Source organism: Pygocentrus nattereri, chromosome 26 (genome assembly GCF_015220715.1).
Source record: "Pygocentrus nattereri isolate fPygNat1 chromosome 26, fPygNat1.pri, whole genome shotgun sequence".
NCBI lineage: Eukaryota > Metazoa > Chordata > Actinopteri > Characiformes > Serrasalmidae > Pygocentrus > Pygocentrus nattereri.
The window spans coordinates 13,059,956-13,079,093 of NC_051236.1; the positions used below are offsets into that span (position 1 = coordinate 13,059,956).

General features: G+C 38.5%; 1 protein-coding gene across 3 annotated transcripts in view; it reads right to left on the minus strand.

Annotated features, from left to right (window-relative positions):
- Positions 1-19,138, minus strand: part of grm4 (glutamate receptor, metabotropic 4) — a 228,372-nt gene that overhangs the window by 184,006 nt on the left and 25,228 nt on the right. The window lies entirely within an intron of this gene.

Genomic DNA, 19,138 nt, shown 5'->3' on the forward strand with positions numbered 1-19,138 from the left:
GTGCTCTCTCTTTTGGTCCCATTCTTAACACGGCTTGTTTCGGGTTGTTATTTCATTCGCCTCCAGGCAGAGGTGATTGGCTCAGCAGGGGAAGAGCAACAGATGATTCTTCATAATTATTCCAGTTACAATTCACTAGTGTCTGTTCACAAAGCATGAAAATTATTTTCTTCAGAAAAAGAATGTACTTCCTTGTGGATTGAAATGTGTGACGGCCCTTCCAGCTGGAGAGGGCAACGCTTTCTCTGTGGGGCTTCATCACAGTTTCATCTCGTTTCAAGAGGATTTTTGATTTGTTTTCTCAGTAGTAGCCTCTGAGCTAGCCTACTGTTTAGAATGCTAGCTCGTATTGAGCTTCCCTGCACAAATGAGCTTTTGTTTCCAAGCCTATAAATGAAATATTACAATGTACAGGTAGGTTTAGTCCAACATTATGCCACTGAGAGCATAAGCATGCATGAAGACCTGGAACGAAGTTCCTATATCAGAATGTGACATTAAGCAAGGCTTGTCAATAGATTAAACAAAAGACATGGACCGTCATCTAGATGTTTTCTGGCAAACGCAAGATCAACCTTTGTGTTCTTTTTGGAGTGGTTTGTGCATTGCAACTCTCCCAAAGATGCAACCTTGTGTCTTTTTTGTGGAAACTGAGGCAAGTGAGGCCTGCTGTTCTTTAGATGTTCATCTGGGTGCTTTTGTAACCTCCTGGATGAGCTGTCGATGCACTCTTGGTGAAATTTTGGTAGGCCTGCCACTCCTGGGAAGGTTCCCCACTGTTCCAAGCTTTTTCCTTTCATGGATAATGGCTCTCACTGTGGTTAGCTGGAGTCTCAGAGCCTCAGCAATGGCTTTATAACCTTTTTCCAGACTGGTAGATTTCAGTGACATTGTTTCCCATCTGTATTTGAATATCTTTGGAACGTGGCATCAAATGCTGCTTTTTTAGACCTAGTGTGCTTCACAGACAGACAGGTTCTATCTAAGTGATGTTTAGGTTCAACGGGTCTGGCAGTAATCACACCTGGGCGTGGCTAGCGAAATTGAACCCAATAGCCAAACTTTGCACAAATGAGCTGAGCAGTGACCAATCAAATTGTTGATATGTGGCACTGTAATTGACCGTGTCCTGACCACATTGAAGTTACACTGATATTCCATACTTTAACATATATCAAGCAGGAGATACAATGTTTGAAAAAGCAACTAATGTATTAAAACAAAAAGTCCTTATTACATGAGTTGAAACTCTTAATATTAAGTCATGATAGCTCACAAGTCTGAGCAGACCTACCATTACGATAAAATAGCCTACAATGCTGCATACACATTTACTTTGGATACCTAAATTTGTTTGTATTTTAGCAACATCCCTTTTGCTGAGGGAAGTGATTCTACTTACTGTCAAGAAGGTGCAGCATAACAAACACTGTACAGCTACTGTAAATGATAATATTAAAAATATCCATCCATCCATCCTTCCATCCATTTTCTAAGCCGCTTCTCCGTCAGGGTCGCGGGGGGCTGCTGGAGCCTATCCCAGCAGTCTTCGGGCGGAAGGCAGAATACATATATATATATATTTTTTTTTTTTTTTTTTTTTGAAAATGTAAAAATAAAATCTACAAATAAAAACACATTGAGTCATTGCCAACTCCACCCGCTAGCCAGATGTCTCCCAACCACAATGTCTTTAGACAGTTCAGCAGGCTTAGAGGAGAACACTAACTGACAATTCAGCTAAGACTCATCTAACACTCTTTTATTTGTTAGTGTTATTTTGATTGATGGAGGGAGAGGGAGGTCACCCAACCCAGCCGGAGAGAGTGAGGACAATTTTACTGTTTTGGACTCCCATCAACGGATGGTTGTTGCACCACCAGGAATCAATGTGCGACCACTGTATGCTTTAAAAAACAACTTCAGCCTGACAGGCACACATTGGCTAAAATGATTCTAAAGTTCAGGTCATTTCTTTTTTGAAACAGTTGTACTTAAACTATTTTGAAATGTGGGAGCGCTGCAGTCACCACAGCACACTTTCCACATCCCTAGCACTTTCTTTATATTACTGTTACATATCTGGAATTTTTCAACATCAATACGACAGCACAAACATGACCTTTAATTCACCACGTCAGTAAATGTGTGCATACACTATATCATTAGTCAAATAAAAGTCATACATTTTAATGAATATTATGTGAGTGGTTTAAATGCTTGCTACATATATTATATGCAACAGTCTAGTTAACAAGCAAGTCCTGTTAGACACAGTGACATTTCTAAACCTGGTAGTCCGCTGTTCAGCAGCTAATGGAGCAGACTTTCACTGTCATGATCAGACTGTCAGAAAGCTATGCTAATGTGTTTGGACACTGGGTCTTGCTGTGCCACCTCTGGCTGAACCTCTGAGATGAAAGTCAAAGACAAAATTCATTTCCTGTATCAGACTGTGTTACCCACTGGCCTATTCAGCCTGGTCATCACACAACTGGAAGAACACATAGAGACTAAAGAAAGGCAGGCCACTGCCCTTAGGGCATTTCCACCCAGAAAAACAGAGCTGCCAGCATGCGTGCTGATGCCTGCCGATCGGTCAGTCTCTCTGTAGCTTTGTCCTGAAGCCTGCATCCTGCCAGGTAAGAGATGTACCAGAAAGCCTGAGCGTGCTGTGAAGTTAGTGACTCTTCTGGCCACTAGAGCTCTCTTCTCACTGTATTATTCACTAGCAATTGCATTCTGGGTATTTGCATGAATATAATCCTTCGCTTCTTAATCCTTGAATGCATGTCATATATTGCTGGCAACCTCATTGTCCCCTTCTACTTAATCTAATTTTTCCAGACAAATGGCAAAAAAAATATATATATATGGTTTTCTATTTTCAGTGTTACTGTTTTTGCAGTTTTTATCATGGCTATTTATAGATATTATTAACCAAAATGTCCTTTGCTTTCTTGAAATAAAATCCATATTGTCCATATATGGAAAATAGTCAGTAAGAGAGTTTTATTTTTATGCAAACCTATACTTTTATATATGTCCAACTGTGGCAGTTTAGGCCTGCCTATTAATGATGAAGTTGTAAGACATTTTCCAGCCAGGACTACTTTTTGAATAGGTGCAATGCAGAGCAGCCAATCAAAACAGAGGTAGTTTGCATATATCACTATTATAGTCACAAAAACAAACAGTTTAATTCTTAAACACACAGATATGTTGACAAATGGTGAAAATGATCACGCATAAGAGAATGACACATATAACCATGCAAAAACGTAAGCAGACCTAAGGTGGAAAGAAATACAAGAAAAATGAAGCCTATCACCCTGTTAACTTGCATTATACATGAGTGCCTGGTCACTAATGACCATGCAATATGCAAAAAACATCATCAATAAAACATCATACATTTTCCACACAAAGGTTTTAGTACCAGCTGACTGTAGAATCAGATTAAAAGAAAACAAAAAAGTAATTTTCTTAGCTCAATTTACCATTTAAAAGTTAAAAAGCCCAAATAAAAAATCAAACTGTTGCTGTATACACTGTAAAAATGCCTACTCACTTCTCAAGCTGGTAGTGCAGTAAGTCTCTAAAATGAGTTCCTGCTTTAAAAACTAGGAAAACCTGATCACATATCTGGAAGACTGAAGCAAATTTTTAAAGACTATATGTTCTATGGGGTGGATATGTGCAGGGTCAGCTGGATGAAATTTCCTTTGATGAAGTGCTATATCACTAGTGCTAGCTAACTTCATTAGCCTCTAGATCAGTGGCTAGCAGAGCCTCTTAAAATCCTACGTACTACATACTAAGGTTTGTTATTCAGTAACTACAGGGACTTCAATGCAAACTGACGTGTGTTATTTTTAGGTTATAGAAGTAAACTTTAGATATATTTAAAGTCTACTGCTACATAGAATTCACTGGACCTCTGTGTAGTCTTTGTTGCAATATTTGCTGCACGTAGTATTTTCTAAATTATGCTGGTAGTACATTGTTAGCAAAGTCCTGTCTGTTCCTATTGCTAACCTTACCATGCCTCATTGCCTTAAACAGATGGCACAGGTAGTAGATGACAGCCACGCTTCCACGGCCAGCCTCTCCTCAATCACTGCACCAGTCATGGCAATGCTGCAGCAAGCTCCATAACACTCACTACAGCATGAATGCTCATTGCTCTCCCACAGACTCGCTGAATCTATCTCTCCCTTGTAGCTGTTAAACAGCAAAGATACTACAGATGGCAAAGTGACAAATACTTTCTAAATATATTAACTATGACATTCTACTATAAATAGGCCTGCAAATCACTTGATGACTGGCTGTAATCCATCTTGGAGATGTTAACAAGAGCCCTTGTTAATCATCTAAATTTGACTTAAGGGTACAAGATGTACTTTTGTTGACCTCTGCTATAGTATGTTATTTATGCTGCCATAAAAAAAACTCTTCAAAATCTCTCTGAAATGGTAACTTTGAAGGAGATGGAAAGATTTTCTTTATTTTAAAGTACATTCATGTAATTTTGTAACATTCTAAGCCACTTCTCCCTCAGGATCGCAGGGGGATGCTGGAGCCTATCCCAGCGGTCATTGGGCGGAAGGCAGGATACACCCTGAACAGGTCGCTCACTTCATATCAATTAGGAAAAATTAGTCATGCTAATTAGAAATTTAATGATAACACATTACAGTAAAACTTTATTTTAAGGCGTATTTGAATATTTATGAGCAGCTTATACCAGTAAGCTCAAGAAGATGAGATAACATTTAATGTAAATAACATTTTAGTCACATGAGAGGCCTCCAACTAGGGTAACATTCATTGGTAACACTGTTATGAAGCCAGATGCCTAGTCAAGAGCCTCATAAACCTTGTTTTTAAGTTCTGTTTGTCTTTACTTTTGAGCACAACAGTATAAAGTTGCTTTTTAATTGGTATTAAAAGTGAAAGTTGTTGTATATTACATTATTTTGGAGAAGAATTTTTATTAGGGACACATGTGTGACTGTAGACATCTGACTGTCTGTCACTGTATATTAAAGACCTTTGTTTCAATTCAGTGTCACTCACTTCATAAAAACAACTTACATCATCTTGTGATTAACTGCACAATTTGTTTAATTTTAAGTATTTCAATTTAAGTATTGCTTTAAAAATGTTTTTAAATGCGTATGCATTAAGTCATTGTGATGTACACAAAGCTACAAAGTCACCCAAAGTTTCACCCAAAAAGTTTCATGACAAAACTCTACTCTGCAAAACTGTGTCCCCTGCTAGAGGTGTTATGTCAATTTGACAATGCAGCCTTTATGATAGATGACGCCTGTTGAAATATTAAATACTAAAACAAAATTGGATTCATTTTATACAGATGCTATTGTGTTATTGTTGTTTCTGAACTTTTGATTGCTTTTGTTGTTGGTTTTGGGAATTTTTGTTTCAGTTAAGGTTTTTATTGGTTATTGGTTATTTTGTTGTTGCTGGGTATTTGACTTCTTTTCAAAATTTGTTTTGTTTCTGTTTTTGTTGATGATTTTAAAGATGTTTATTTTTTTAATGCTCTTTTGTGGTTACCAGGAAGACTAATAACCACTTTGTAGAAGGTAATGATTCAAATAAAGAGTAAAAAAAAGAAATGTCAGTTGTAATTATGAGCTTTTGTAGGTGTCATATACCCTTATAAACACTGCCCTACAGTAAAGTCAATTTTAATCACTAGATATGTCTCAATACAGGACATAATGCTTTTAAAGCATCCCTAGATTCTTTGTTATTGACTATTAATTATTAGCCAGTTATTAGGCATTTATCCTCCTCCACTCTTTAATGCAACACCTTGACCACAACATTCTCCTCATAGCTGGCAGATGGATGTCATTGTGAAGACCAACTGCACAAATAGCCCAATTCACAACATCAGTCTAGTGTTACTTATGGCTGTAAGGAGCTCTATTATGTAAATAGAGTGCCATTTATGACTCTTCCACATCCCATAACCATACTGTAAACCCTTTATGGACACATCACTCAAAGTGTTGAGTACATGAAGGACAAAGCTGTCCACCTTAGCCGTATCAGTCATGTCCCTCCCTGTCCAATAAATATCTCTCTGATGCTTGTTATGCTGCCATACCCACACTAAGATGTTTTCTCTTTGATATTTTTCCTAATTTGAGTGCTGTTAGCTAATGACCCTACGAGGAGTTGGAGGACCGATCACAACACCACAGATCTGCTGTTGACTCCTCATTAATGGCATATTCACAGGGAGCTTAGTTAATGATCCAGAACACAGTGAATGAAACAGATATGCTCAACATCACTGAGTTGAGCTGAGTCACGGACTGACTCAGATGTCATTACTGGAGGTGGTGGAAACAAATGTTTCATTTCCCCTGCCACTAATCTCACCTTGATATATTATATCCTGCCCTGCCAGTTTTGATGTGACCTCCACATGTCTGTCTGTAACAGATACATTTACAACCACTTAGCTTTGCTAATAAAGCTATAGAAATAAAGCTTGCATTCTACACTGTGGAGGTGAAAGTTGCTTCATCTTAGCTGTGAAAATTGCACTGGTGCGCAATCATCAACACTAAGCAGCGAACACATATTTATGTGCTAATGAGCATCTCCGCCGCATATGTTACAGGCGTGAAAATAAAGGGTTCCTAAATGGTTCTTGGTTTAGACACACAGAACTATAGAGCCTATACATTATGTGGAGTTTTTGTACCCCTTTTCACAGTAGACAAATGCAGTTCCCCATGTATTTTGGAGGTCCTTCTATCCATTTTTTCTACAGTAATGTTAACAGGGTATATTTCAGGTGGAAATGTGTATGACTGACAACCAGATTTACAAAACCCAACACTGCTTTATCTACAAGAAGGATCGTGTTGTGAAAAACTTGCTGAAACTGAAACAAAGTCATTAAACTGACAAGTTGACAACAAAAAGGCTTAAAATAACTTTTCAATAACGCAAAAATAATCATGCACTCAAACTGTCATTAGTTGGACATAAACACCAAAAGGCTGGCTCGCTTCACAGGATGTCTTTTTAGATTAGTGCTGTGAAAAATAAAGCAAGTAATCAAGTGGTGTACAAAAAGCCTAACAGTGAGGAGTTTTGTCTTTCTCTAGACTCCTATAAATATGAGTGGTCATAAGGTCATGATGAATCAAGTAAAACAAATTATATTCAGTTTGAGATGTTTTATATTCAACTTAAAATTAATAGCAGAATTTTTGAAAATTAATCTTACCCTATAGAGTCTGTGTTCAGAAGAAGAAGGCAGCTAAGAAAAAGTGGGATAACCAGAGAGATGAAGGAAGTAGGCAGGAGTACTGTGAGGCTAGTTGCATAGCGAAAAGAAGGAGTAAAGGACTTGTATCGTTTGGCTAAACAGAGAGATAGAGCTGGAAAGGATGTACAGCAGGTTAGGCTGATAAAGGATAGAGAGGGAAATGTACTAGTGAGTGAACAGAGAGTGTTGAGTAGATGGAAGGAGTACTTTGAAGAACTAATGAATGAGGAAAACGAGAAAGAGAGAGAGAGAGAGAGAGAGAGAGGAGGACAATGGGGGGAGAGATAGTGGATCAGGACGTGCAGAGAATTAGTAAGGTGGAAGTGAGGGCAGCTTTAAAAAGGATGGAGAATGGAAAGGCAGTTGGTCCAGATGACATACCTGTGGAGGTATGGAGATGTTTAGGAGAGTGGACTTTTTAACCAGGTTGTTTAACAAAATCCTGGAGAGTGAGAGGATGCCTGATGAGTGGAGAAGCAGTGCATTGGTCCCCATTTTTAAGAACAAGGGTGATGTGCAGAGCTGCAGTAACTACAGAGGTATAAAGTTGATGAGCCACACCATGAAGGTATGGGAAAGAGTTGCTGAAGCAAGGCTAAGGCGAGAGGTCCAGATCAGAGTGTTACATTTACATTTACATTTATGGCATTTAGCAGACGCTCTTATCCAGAGCGACTTACAAAAGTGCTTGTCATTACTTCAGAATATCTCATGTTAATAAAGGTCGACATAATTTTAAAGAGCTTTGCTCTAAATTGCTACCTGAAGTTATCTATGCATTGAGACCTAAAACAAATACAACAAGTAGAAAAATACCTACAACTCAACACAGAGTCTACACAACACTAAACCTGCTGAAAAAAAGTTTGTAATAAAGAGTGTTGGTAGAGAAGTACAGAGAAGGTCAGAAGGAGCTACATTGTGTCTTTGTGGATCTAGAGAAGGCATATGATAGGGTGCCAAGAGAGGAACTGTGGTACTGTATGAGGAAGTCAGGTGTAGCTGAAAAGTATGTTAGGGTGGTGCAGGACATGTATGAGGATAGTGAGACAGTGGTGAGGTGTGCAGTTGGAGTGACAAATGGTTTCAAGGTGAAGGTAGAGTTACATCAGGGATCAGCTTTGAGCCCCTTCTTGTTTGCAATTGTGATGGACAGGTTGACAGATGAGGTCAGGCAGGAGGCTCCATGGACCATGATGTTTGCAGATGACATTGTAATCTGTGGTGAGAGTAGAGAGCAGGTGGAAGAGAATCTGGAGAGGTGGAAGTTTTGCACTGTAGAGGAGAGGAATGAAGGTCAGTAGAGACAAGACAGAATACATGTGTGTGAATGACAGGGAGGTAGGTGGAAAGGTGAAGATGCAAGGAGTAGATGACTTCAAATATCTTGGGTCAACCATCCAGAGCAATGGACAGTGCAAAAAAGAGGTGAAGAAGAGGGTGCAGGCAGGATGGAGTGGGTGGAGACGGGTGTCAGCTGAGAGGTGGCGGAGATGAAGATGCTGAGATTTTCATTGGGAGTGACAAGGATGGACAAGATTAGAAATGAGCAGATCAGAAGGACAGTGAAGGTGGAGCAGTTTGGAGATAAAGTCAGAGAGGCCAGGTTGAGATGGTTTGGACATGTGTTGAGGAGGAATAGTGGATGTGTTGGTCAAAGATGTTGGAGATGGAGCTGCTGGGCAGAAGGAGAAGAGGTAGACCTCAGAGAAGGTTTATGGATGTAGTGAAGGTGGACATGGAGATGGTTGGTGTAAAAGTAGAGGAGGCAGTGGATAGGGCAAGATGGAGGCAGATGATCCGCTGTGGTGACCCCTAAAGGGAGCAGCTGAAAGAAGAAGAAGAGTCTGTGGCTCTATAGGGTAAAATTAGAGGCTCAGGGTGAGAGATGTTTTTGTTTAGCCATCACATGACCTCATGGTTAGTTCTAAATCAATGTATGTTCAATATAATTCTTGCCAACATTAAGAGCTGGAAACATTTGTTTTGAGATTATAATCTAAATCAAATCATAATGTATGAATCACATGCAAAAGTTTAAAACTCTGGTCAAATGACATAATATATACTACATATCACATTCCTTTATTTTCCTAAACAGAAAACAAACTTAAACATGGCATTTCTCATCATTTCTATTCATATGCTGACTCAAACATATTGGGGGAAAACATTTGCACAGGCCACATTTTGTTTTATTTTTTTATCAAAATGTATTAAATAAACAAATAAACAGTCATTTTGAATTATTAAATTGTCCAGAAGTGTGTTCTCTGGAGAGGATAAGTTCACTTACTTTCATTTCAAATCAATAAACAAAACATGTCATTTGATCAGGGGGTGCAAACTTTCGCACACAACTATATATTCAATACCACTGAGGTCAATGTTAGGAAGACATCTTTCATCAATAGCATAATGTTGATCCAACACAACAATGACATTTTAAATTCAGCCCAGACCAAAATGATGATGCTTATGAAAAATCAAGAATGAATCAACATCTCTAAACTATCTAGGATCTTTTATTTGACAATATTCTAAAAATATTGAATCAGTTTCCAGCCCAATGGCAGAATGGCCACTAGGAGACCTGCAGAAAGAGGCTACTTTTAAAAAATTCTTCCCATTAAAAGCTTCTTTGGGAAACTAAAAGTGTCTCTTTTAAGGCATCTCTCCAAATAAATCTTCTGTCACTTTCATTTTCAAGTACCTTCCACCTTCATAAGAGTGTGTTTTGACCAAACGGTGAACTACTGTTTCTTTCCTGGACCTGAGCTCTTAATAAGCACTTTAAAGTCTGCATAAATCTCCACTTTCTGCTTCTGTAGATACATCAGTGAAATGGCTTCGCAACTCAGGATGTGAAGGATGCCCTTCACCTCACAAATGTTGTTTTCTCAGGTTTGATTTCAAAGGACATGTATTTCTTCTGCTCTGGCTCAGGCTAGCTTCAACTCCCCATACGTTCATAAAGAAAGCAGAGGCTGTTCTGAGTCCCTTCAAGGTGGCAGGACTCAGAATCACCAATTACATAGATGACTGGCTGCATCGAGCAAACTCCCATCAGCAAGTGCGAGAGCATTTACAGATTCTCCTCTCCCACGGCCCCGGAACTAGGCTCCGCCATCAATTATGAAAAGATCCCATTCACCCCTGTGCAGCAGACTGTTTTTGCTGGTTGTTGAGCAGGACTAGGGCCCAGAATAGGACAGCGAGTAAACTTTCACCTATGTCTTCCCCTTATCTGCCTACTGGCTCCTACAATTGCATTTATTCTGTTGGGACTGTTCCAGTTGAGGGAGTTCAGAGATGGGGAGCATTCTTGCTGGTTGAATGCTTTAAACAGCAGATATCTGAGTAGACTCCTGTGCCTCATTTCTGTCTTGTAGCCTCGCTTTTTCCCCCTCAAGATAGAATGGGCTGTCCTGATCAGTGGTTTGATTCCAGACCAGTCTCTCGTTCTGAAAAAGACAGGTTCCTAAACTGCTCCTGGGTTTTCTCCCAAAATTAAAGGTTCCTAAACGCTTTTTAGGTTGGACAAAGGGTTCTTTATTTGGTGTAGGGCCAATATATATATATATATATATATATATATATATACAATATATATATATATATATATATATATATATATATATATATATATATATTTAATTATTGTCATAAATTATGTCACAATACAATAGGATATGCTTTCCTGAACATTTTGGGAATATCGTCAGCACGTGTACAACACTGACCAACTGCATGTTTCATTATAAATACAGCACAATAACCCTGATTGACTGGATTTAATACACCACAGTATGCTACTGTTGAATAAAAAATCATTGTATTCACAGTTAATAGTAGTCCACTGAAACTACCATTGTGCAAGAACAGGGTGATAAAAATGTTTGAACAGCATTTTGGCAAATTTGCCAAAAAGTGGACACCTGAGCATATTCAAATCATTTAAAAACCCTGCTATCAACCACCCTCTACTACCATCCAAATAAATATATCTGGACTGATAAAGCTACACAGGGAAAAAACATAACTCACATAACTCCCGTGCAAAAAGACTGAGTCAATCATCACTTTCTGGTCAATGATATTCCTGCAATTATGTTTTATGCAGATCATGCAAAATAAATAAATAAATAAATAAATCCACTGATGGATAGGGTAGAAAGTGAGAAAACAACAGATGGGCAACTCAGCACAGAGTAGTGCAGGCAAGTTCCAATTCAGCTGATTTGTGGTTTTAAGTTAAAAATCCCACAACTTCTTGTTTGGAGATACAGCATTTCATTAGCTGGCACAGAATGGTCTATTACTACAGGGTCTACGACAGAACCTGATTAAGGGAAGGAGAAAGAAGGAACAGTTTGTATTGAAGAAATGAAGCTCTGGAGGGTCCATCATGAGGGGTCATGCTAATACAAGCTGCAATTATGAGTTCACATTGTTATGCACCTCTGACCAATCCCAGTTCGGTCAAGCATTTCTGACTAGACAGAGCTAAAGGATTTTGAAGATAAAGTGAGAATTTCCTCCTCACTGCTATGCAGAGCTGAGCTTTTCCTTTGTCATTTGGCTAATCTCCATTTGATGAATCTCAGCCATCTCTAATCTGTGTGGTCTTTCTAAATATGAACCAGAGTCAATAACGATGACAGCCCTTACAATCTTACTCATTGATTTAACTATAGATGAGCTTCCACTGCCAGTCAGGATTACAGAATTTATGGCTTATCAAAGAAACCTACAGGGGGCATTTCTTTGTTGAACAGCAGCACATCAAACAAGAAAATGAGGAGAACATCTGGCCATCAGACATGTGCACAGACAGAGCCCTGGGGGGCTGCAGCCGCCACCATTTTGCCCTCAAATTGCACAAGGGCCCACTTGGTCGATGTGAATAATAATTGTTTTATATGGTCTCGGCTATTATTCTTGATCTGTTCCGTTGAGCCACCATTTAAAGAGCTGCACAGGGAGGAAATTCTGTCCACACTCCAACCATCTCTGACATCTCTAACAGCACCCCCACCTTATACCCACATGCTACAACTCCCTACAACCCACTACAACTACAACCAGCATTACCCAACACCATACCCTCCTGATACCCAAATGCCCCATCACTGTCCCCACACCATCCCCGCATACCCTGAAAATATCTCTACCTTATCCCAACATCTGATTACTTGCCTTTTTAAAGGGACATAATTAAAGAAATACCAGAGAAAAACAATCTCAGTGGGATGACTGATGAAATGTAGTGGTCCATTTAAAAATAAAACATACCCAGTTAATCAAGTGCTCAAGAAAGCACACATACACAAAGCACACATGGAGTATAGAATAAAATATTGAAATAATAAAATACTGGAACATTGTCAGCTTTGCTTTCTTATTTTATCATGCAGGGTAACCTCAGATACTCAAATACTGTGAATCTTCTAGCTGAGCAAAGTGTTCATACATATATGACATATGCATCTTACTGTTCTCAATGTAGTTTATTTTCTATGCAATGTAAAAAGCTTTTCATCTCAAGTCGATGTTTAATGTCTAACTTGTGCCGTTCCAATAAGACATAGTCCTGCATCGCTCCCCGTGGACAGTAACAAAAGAAACAAGTGAAGATTTCCACAGAAAAAAAGTTCATTTTGGTTTAACTTGTATCTGTCAGTTATAAGCTGGACAAGTTGAAACAAGTTGACCACTCTTGTGAGACTTTTTTCTTTTGTGCGAGTTCATCTCTTGCCACAGCTTCCCGTCTCTATTCTCTCACGCTGTCTCCTGTCTCTTCTCTCTCCTCACACTGTAGTGAGCAATAAAGTATCATGAAAGAAAAAAACATACAGAAAATTGCACTGAGCAGAGAAATTTAGCTTGAAGAGACAAACAAAGGGCAGAAAATAACTTCAAAAAATAAGTATGAGTGGTTTTAGTAATCACAGTTTTTATCATGCACCTGCAATCTGTTTACTGCCCCTTTTCTGTATCTGTAATGGAACACAATGACCGTTTCTTGTATTCTGATTATGTAATGGTGTTATGCTTTCTGTTACTATGCATCCCTTCATATGACATTAGCATATAAATATAACAGTACACCTGAAATATAAATATTTGTCCTTACACTTTGAACAGTTTTTCGTCTGCCAGTCTTTATTGTTATTCAGTAAGAAACTTGCCTTAATGAGATTTTTCTCACTGTAATAATATTGCTAAAAGATACAGCCACATGGGTCTTACATCAACTGGTAATTTCCACTAGTTTAAAACTGTACTGTAGGAGTGTGATGTTCTGTGAATGTGATGTCTATTTCACATGAACAAAGATTTTACTCTCACTTTGCAGTTTATTGAGACAAATGATCTCATATTACCAACTACACAGCAAATGAAATGACTCACCTTTGAGCAAAGGTTGCGTTCATTCTGTTGGCTGCACTCAGCTGATGGAAAGATTTACTACACAGGCAAATCCAAACCTGACATTTTTAAAGCTGTTTTTGGTGTAGAAAACAACATCCACTTTGTCCAACTATTGGGTGTCCCTCAGGCATTTCTGACCATATCTGAAGCTTTACATTCAAAATATAGGCTGGCTGAAGAACTAAATCATCTTGTAATGAAGGATTGCTTAGCATTTTGAAAGCAATGGCTAAGCAGTGATTGGAAGACTAAGAAATGTATAAGATCAATATGGGAGTGAGGTCAGTACATCAAAAGAAACTGGCCATTTCTTTACCATTTCCGTAACGTTAACAGACATTTCATTACTGTTCCCATTAGAACACCCTAAAGTTTATCCCCCAATCCCATTGTCACTGCAGGAGCATTTTTAATTTCATCCCCATGCCTGTGGATTACCACAGAAATCCACAGTGTTATCACTATCCCCATAGTCGTGCAGCTCTGGAGTATAATTGTCTCAACCTCACCCTAAGAATAGAGTTAGAGGGTAGACTTAGGTTTCATGCGCTTCAATGCTCTTGGGCGTCCCCTCTGGTGCAGTACACCTTTGCTAGATATTTCATGTCTATCAGCTCTGAGCTCTCACAGAAGCATGTACCACCATACCATATCATGATAAACCATCAGTAATGCCTCTTTACAGAAACCAAATTCAAGAACCTAATACTATTTTAAACATAACGGTGGTAAGAAACAAAAAACAATGTTTTGTTGCTGTAAAAATGGGGAGATATTCAAGTCACTTATAAAAGAAAATTATAACTACATTCCTGCAAGAAGGCCAACATTGATCACCACAAGGATAACACAGTTTGGCCCCCACAGTGTCAGTCTACTTGAGTTCAAATTTAAATGTTTAACTCCTTGTCACAGTAGGCATAGACATGTGCACCTGTTTTTGGAGACCTATCAGCTTTTGCAATATGCTTTTTTTCCTTCAATAACATTGAAGGAATATATTTTTGTAGAACTGCATATAACTACAATTCTAGAAGCGCAGAGGATTTTTGTGTACGTAGGTAAGCAAGCAAGTCAAAAAGTATGTGACTGACATAAAGAAAGCTATAGATGCTGCCTGTTATATCTCAGTACAATCATCTTTGTGCAAAGTTAAGAGTTGTTTTCACAGCAGGGGGATATCATCCCTCCCCTTTCACCCATCATTGCTCACTAGCAGCTCAACATAGAGTCACATCAGTTCACAAACAAAGCCAACAGTGTCCTAGTTAATCTGATAGAGTTATTAGGAAATTATTCTATTTGACTACATTAATTTACCATATTAAAATCATTTTCATGCTGCCAGGGGCTTTTAAGAGGCCTGCGGAAAGAAGCCAAAATTCACTTTAATTCACATTCAGGGTGACCTTTATCCTGTCGCCCAAAATGTTTGTGCGTGGACTTGCTGTCTGTTGTTGCTAGCTGCTTGCTTTGCTTCAAAGTTTGCAGCATCTAGCAGAATTGAGAAAATGTGAGAGGCATCAAACTAGCTTTAAAACGAGATCAGCTAGAATTGTGTTCAGATTCAGTATAAAATCTAAATGTATATGAAAAAAACAGAACAAAAAGCTTTTGCTGTTTTCACAAGGTTTGATTGTGTTAATCAGTCCTCTGCACCTTCCCAATCAAACCGCCTCTCAAGATGTTCCTTCAAGTCTTTGCTTTTATCCTGTTAAGGAGAATTACCACCTTTCGGAGCCGACCTTGATTTCGTCACCCTTTTTTTCATGCAGACGTGTTTTGTAACTTTGATTTAAAACCACTGATGCATGTCCATTTTTATCCACAACATATGCATGGCGTTTTAGAAGTACTGGAACCTGTCTCTCTCTCGTTGACTACGTAACTGCGTCCCATTAACCTTTGCCTTATGCGTTCTCATTATTTTCACTGCTAGATGTCACAGTTTTTCACTTAATCAGTTTCTAATTAAAAGGTAGCTCTAGTGCCCCTTCTGGGCTTTATTTCAGCAGGAAACCCACATGGATTCATGTATTATGTCTAATGAAGGTCTGATCAGTGGGATTCAAGAGCTAGATAAATGCATTTGGTCCAATTTAACATCTGGAGTGAAACGTCCTCATGTGAGAATGAATCTGCAGCTCCACCATTTACATCTATAATTGAACCTCTTTATGGGCTCTATGTGGAAAAAAATAGCGTGTCATGTCAAGATGCAAATCATTCTCTCCATACTGCAAGAAGATGGAAAAAAAACAGCAGAAAGCTTTCCTGAGCCCAGGGTCTCAAGAGAGCCCACGAGGGATGCAGTGATGAATGATTTTCATGTAATAAAATTAATATTGTTGGAAACTTTGTTAATATTGTAAAATGCTAATTATCCTAGTAGAATTTAATTGCCATCATTTACCCTCCTCCACATCTGTGGGTTGTGAGATAAGCTGTGTGATGTTTGCATCCCACAGAACAGGTTACAAGACAGTCGTGTGAAGTAAGTCAAACTGTCTGCAATTATAATGGAGAGCAGAAAAGCTAATAGGAAAAAAGCCCCGACCAAAAGGCCCATGCCAGGAAAAAATATCCCTCTCCCAACGCAGATGATTAAGCGTTTATGGCCCTAAAACACTGCTGTACACACGATATGGGCATCGATTTGGAGACTACGAACCTCGAGACAATGCCACATGAGACTACTTGCTGCTCCCTAACTACTAAAAGTGGCTATTCACAAAATCTATATCTATTCTGACTGTGAACTCCAGAAATTTGACTTTCATAACAAAATCTAATCAGTAACACCAGAGCAAGAAAGGTGTGGAGGTGATTTGACATACTGTTGGAAACAAGACAGACACTGAATATAATCAGGGGAAGGTGTGTGTGTGTGTCTGTGGCAGGGAGCTTATAGGAGAACCAAGCTAAAATATATTATTCAACTGAAATATTCCATGAAATGGAATTTAGCTAAAAATAATCTTGAATCTTTGGCATTATGGATCACAACTTTCTGATCAGAAATGTAATTATTATTTCCAGAGGTGAATTGTGCATTAGAGCTAGGCCTTTAGCTTGAACCATGAATATCAAAACTCCTCTACAACAATGATAATTTGTGCTAGCTCCCATGTATAATTCTAGCAGTGTGTTAGCACCAATGGCAATTCACATGAAGATTTTTTTCTGCTGTTTGACTTTATTAATCACCACTTCCTGATCAGAAATGTATTTATTAGTAGTATTCATGATGAACCGCGAGTATTACGGCTAGGGCTTCAGTTTGGGCCAAAACTCCTCTATGACAGTTTAAAAAATACCTCTACTAAAAATACCTATTTTCAGCTAGCACCTCTATATGGTTCTAGTAATGCTGAGCACTAATAGCAAATCACATAAATATTTATCCTTTTGCCTGTTCTAGATTAATTGCAGACTTTTGAAAGTGGAAAAAGATGTTTTATTTGTAGCTTAAAACAGACATTTACGTAAAGGTTGCTTCGCAGCAGTTGTCAGTCACTGTTTGAGCAAACAACCCTGGCATAGAGCTGCCACTTTTATTCATCATTCATTTACAACTAACTCAAACCTGGCTAGGGTACTGCTCACTTTCGCTCCCAAAAATTTGGTCCACTGTTCCTTATTATGTTAATGGTTAATCATTAGGTCTTCACTTTCGATCCTGAAGGCCTAAGCAATGGGAAAGATAGCTTGGCTGTATAAATTACACTAAGAGAAATAAATCCTGGACAACTTTGTCAAGAATACACACCTTACGGGCAAGTGTGCTCACTGCCCCCTAGTGTGTGGGCTCACTAGTGTGCTTGTGGTGCTTCACTTCACGGATGGGTTAAATGCGGAAGTGAAATTTCCCCGTTGTGGGACTCATAAGGGTCACTCAAACAATAAATAAATAAATAAATACAAATGGCAAATTGATGTAGGCTCTGAGGGTTTCCCACTAATTTTACTTAACATTACTTTCTACTTCCAAAAATGCTAACTTTACAGTAGAAGGCAAAAACCTCCTTAACTTTTAATGTAACCCAATCTAATGCTTTTCCAAGTATCTTTGGACTATTTTTATTGTTCTGTTGATCATAAAATGTTCAGATAATGTAAAGGACAGCTGGCATTTAAAAGCTGTACAACGGACTTACATTGTTTTGAAATAATAGAGATGATAATCAAGCTCACCGTGAAACAATTCACTGAACTGTAAACTATGCAGTTGCTGCAATACTGAATATGTAAATTTGCTTCTCTATAGTCATCATATGGCATCAGATATTTGAGCATGAAAGTATGCCAGCTTTCCTTGTGAACAGCATGACAGGTTAGATGCATAACTCACTTTTATATTAGCTGCCGGAGTGTACAGATCATAATTATTTGTCAGTTGAGGAAGGCAGTATTGGGGTTATATATCACAATGCTCACCCTTGGTTGTCATGGAGATGGTAGGCATGGTACTGCAGGCAAGTCAGCATTAGGCGGAACATCATTGAATACTGACATTCTCTCTTCATCAAAGGTCAATATTTGATGACCCATGTATTTATGAAACCATGTGTTGAATTATTTTAGTGCTGATCTATGCAGTTTCATTTGCACCATGTTATAGATCTATGCTACTGAGTAGCAAAAGCATTTAATATACAGCAGAGTTACATGCATAGCTAAAATCTGTCAAATGTATAAAATTTTCATTGACTTCATTTTATCTTATACCACCTGATTCATTTGATCTTATACCACCACTAGTAAAATACTAGTTCCAGAGGAAAGAAAAGGCTCTGTGAACACTCTGAAATGTGTCGAGCGTCCCTATTTCTTCATTGTCTGCAGGAGTCAACAAAACTGTATTGATTTTTCTCATATATGTGTCAAGCATCTTTCCTCATCATGTATGAATCTACTGGTCCCAGCAGTGTTAAAAGAGAGCAAAACGGCAGCGATTTACTGAATCACATTTACGGCTAAGTGTTGAATACCAGTTCTGAGGCTATTTGGAACAAGTGCCAAAGGATCCATTTCCAAAGAGTTTGAAAGCTGTTATGAATTAATTTGCCTGGCTCAGCTCATTTGAGAGAAAATGCATCCAAAACATGCATCATAATCATTCATTGGCCATAATGCTTGTAAAAAACAACCATAGGTCAGTTTAGCAGGATTGCAGGAAGTGGGAATGCTAAGCATGCTTCAGCATCTCCAGATTTCAGGACTCCAACATAATAATAGTAATAAAAAGCTCTGAACTTTATTCTGATTAGAGTATAGTATGGTATTTTATATTATATTTATGTATTTTCAAAACCCGCAGTAGCCGTGCACTGTTTAAGTTACCGCTGCACTTAGAGTGAGATTTTCTCACATCAATAA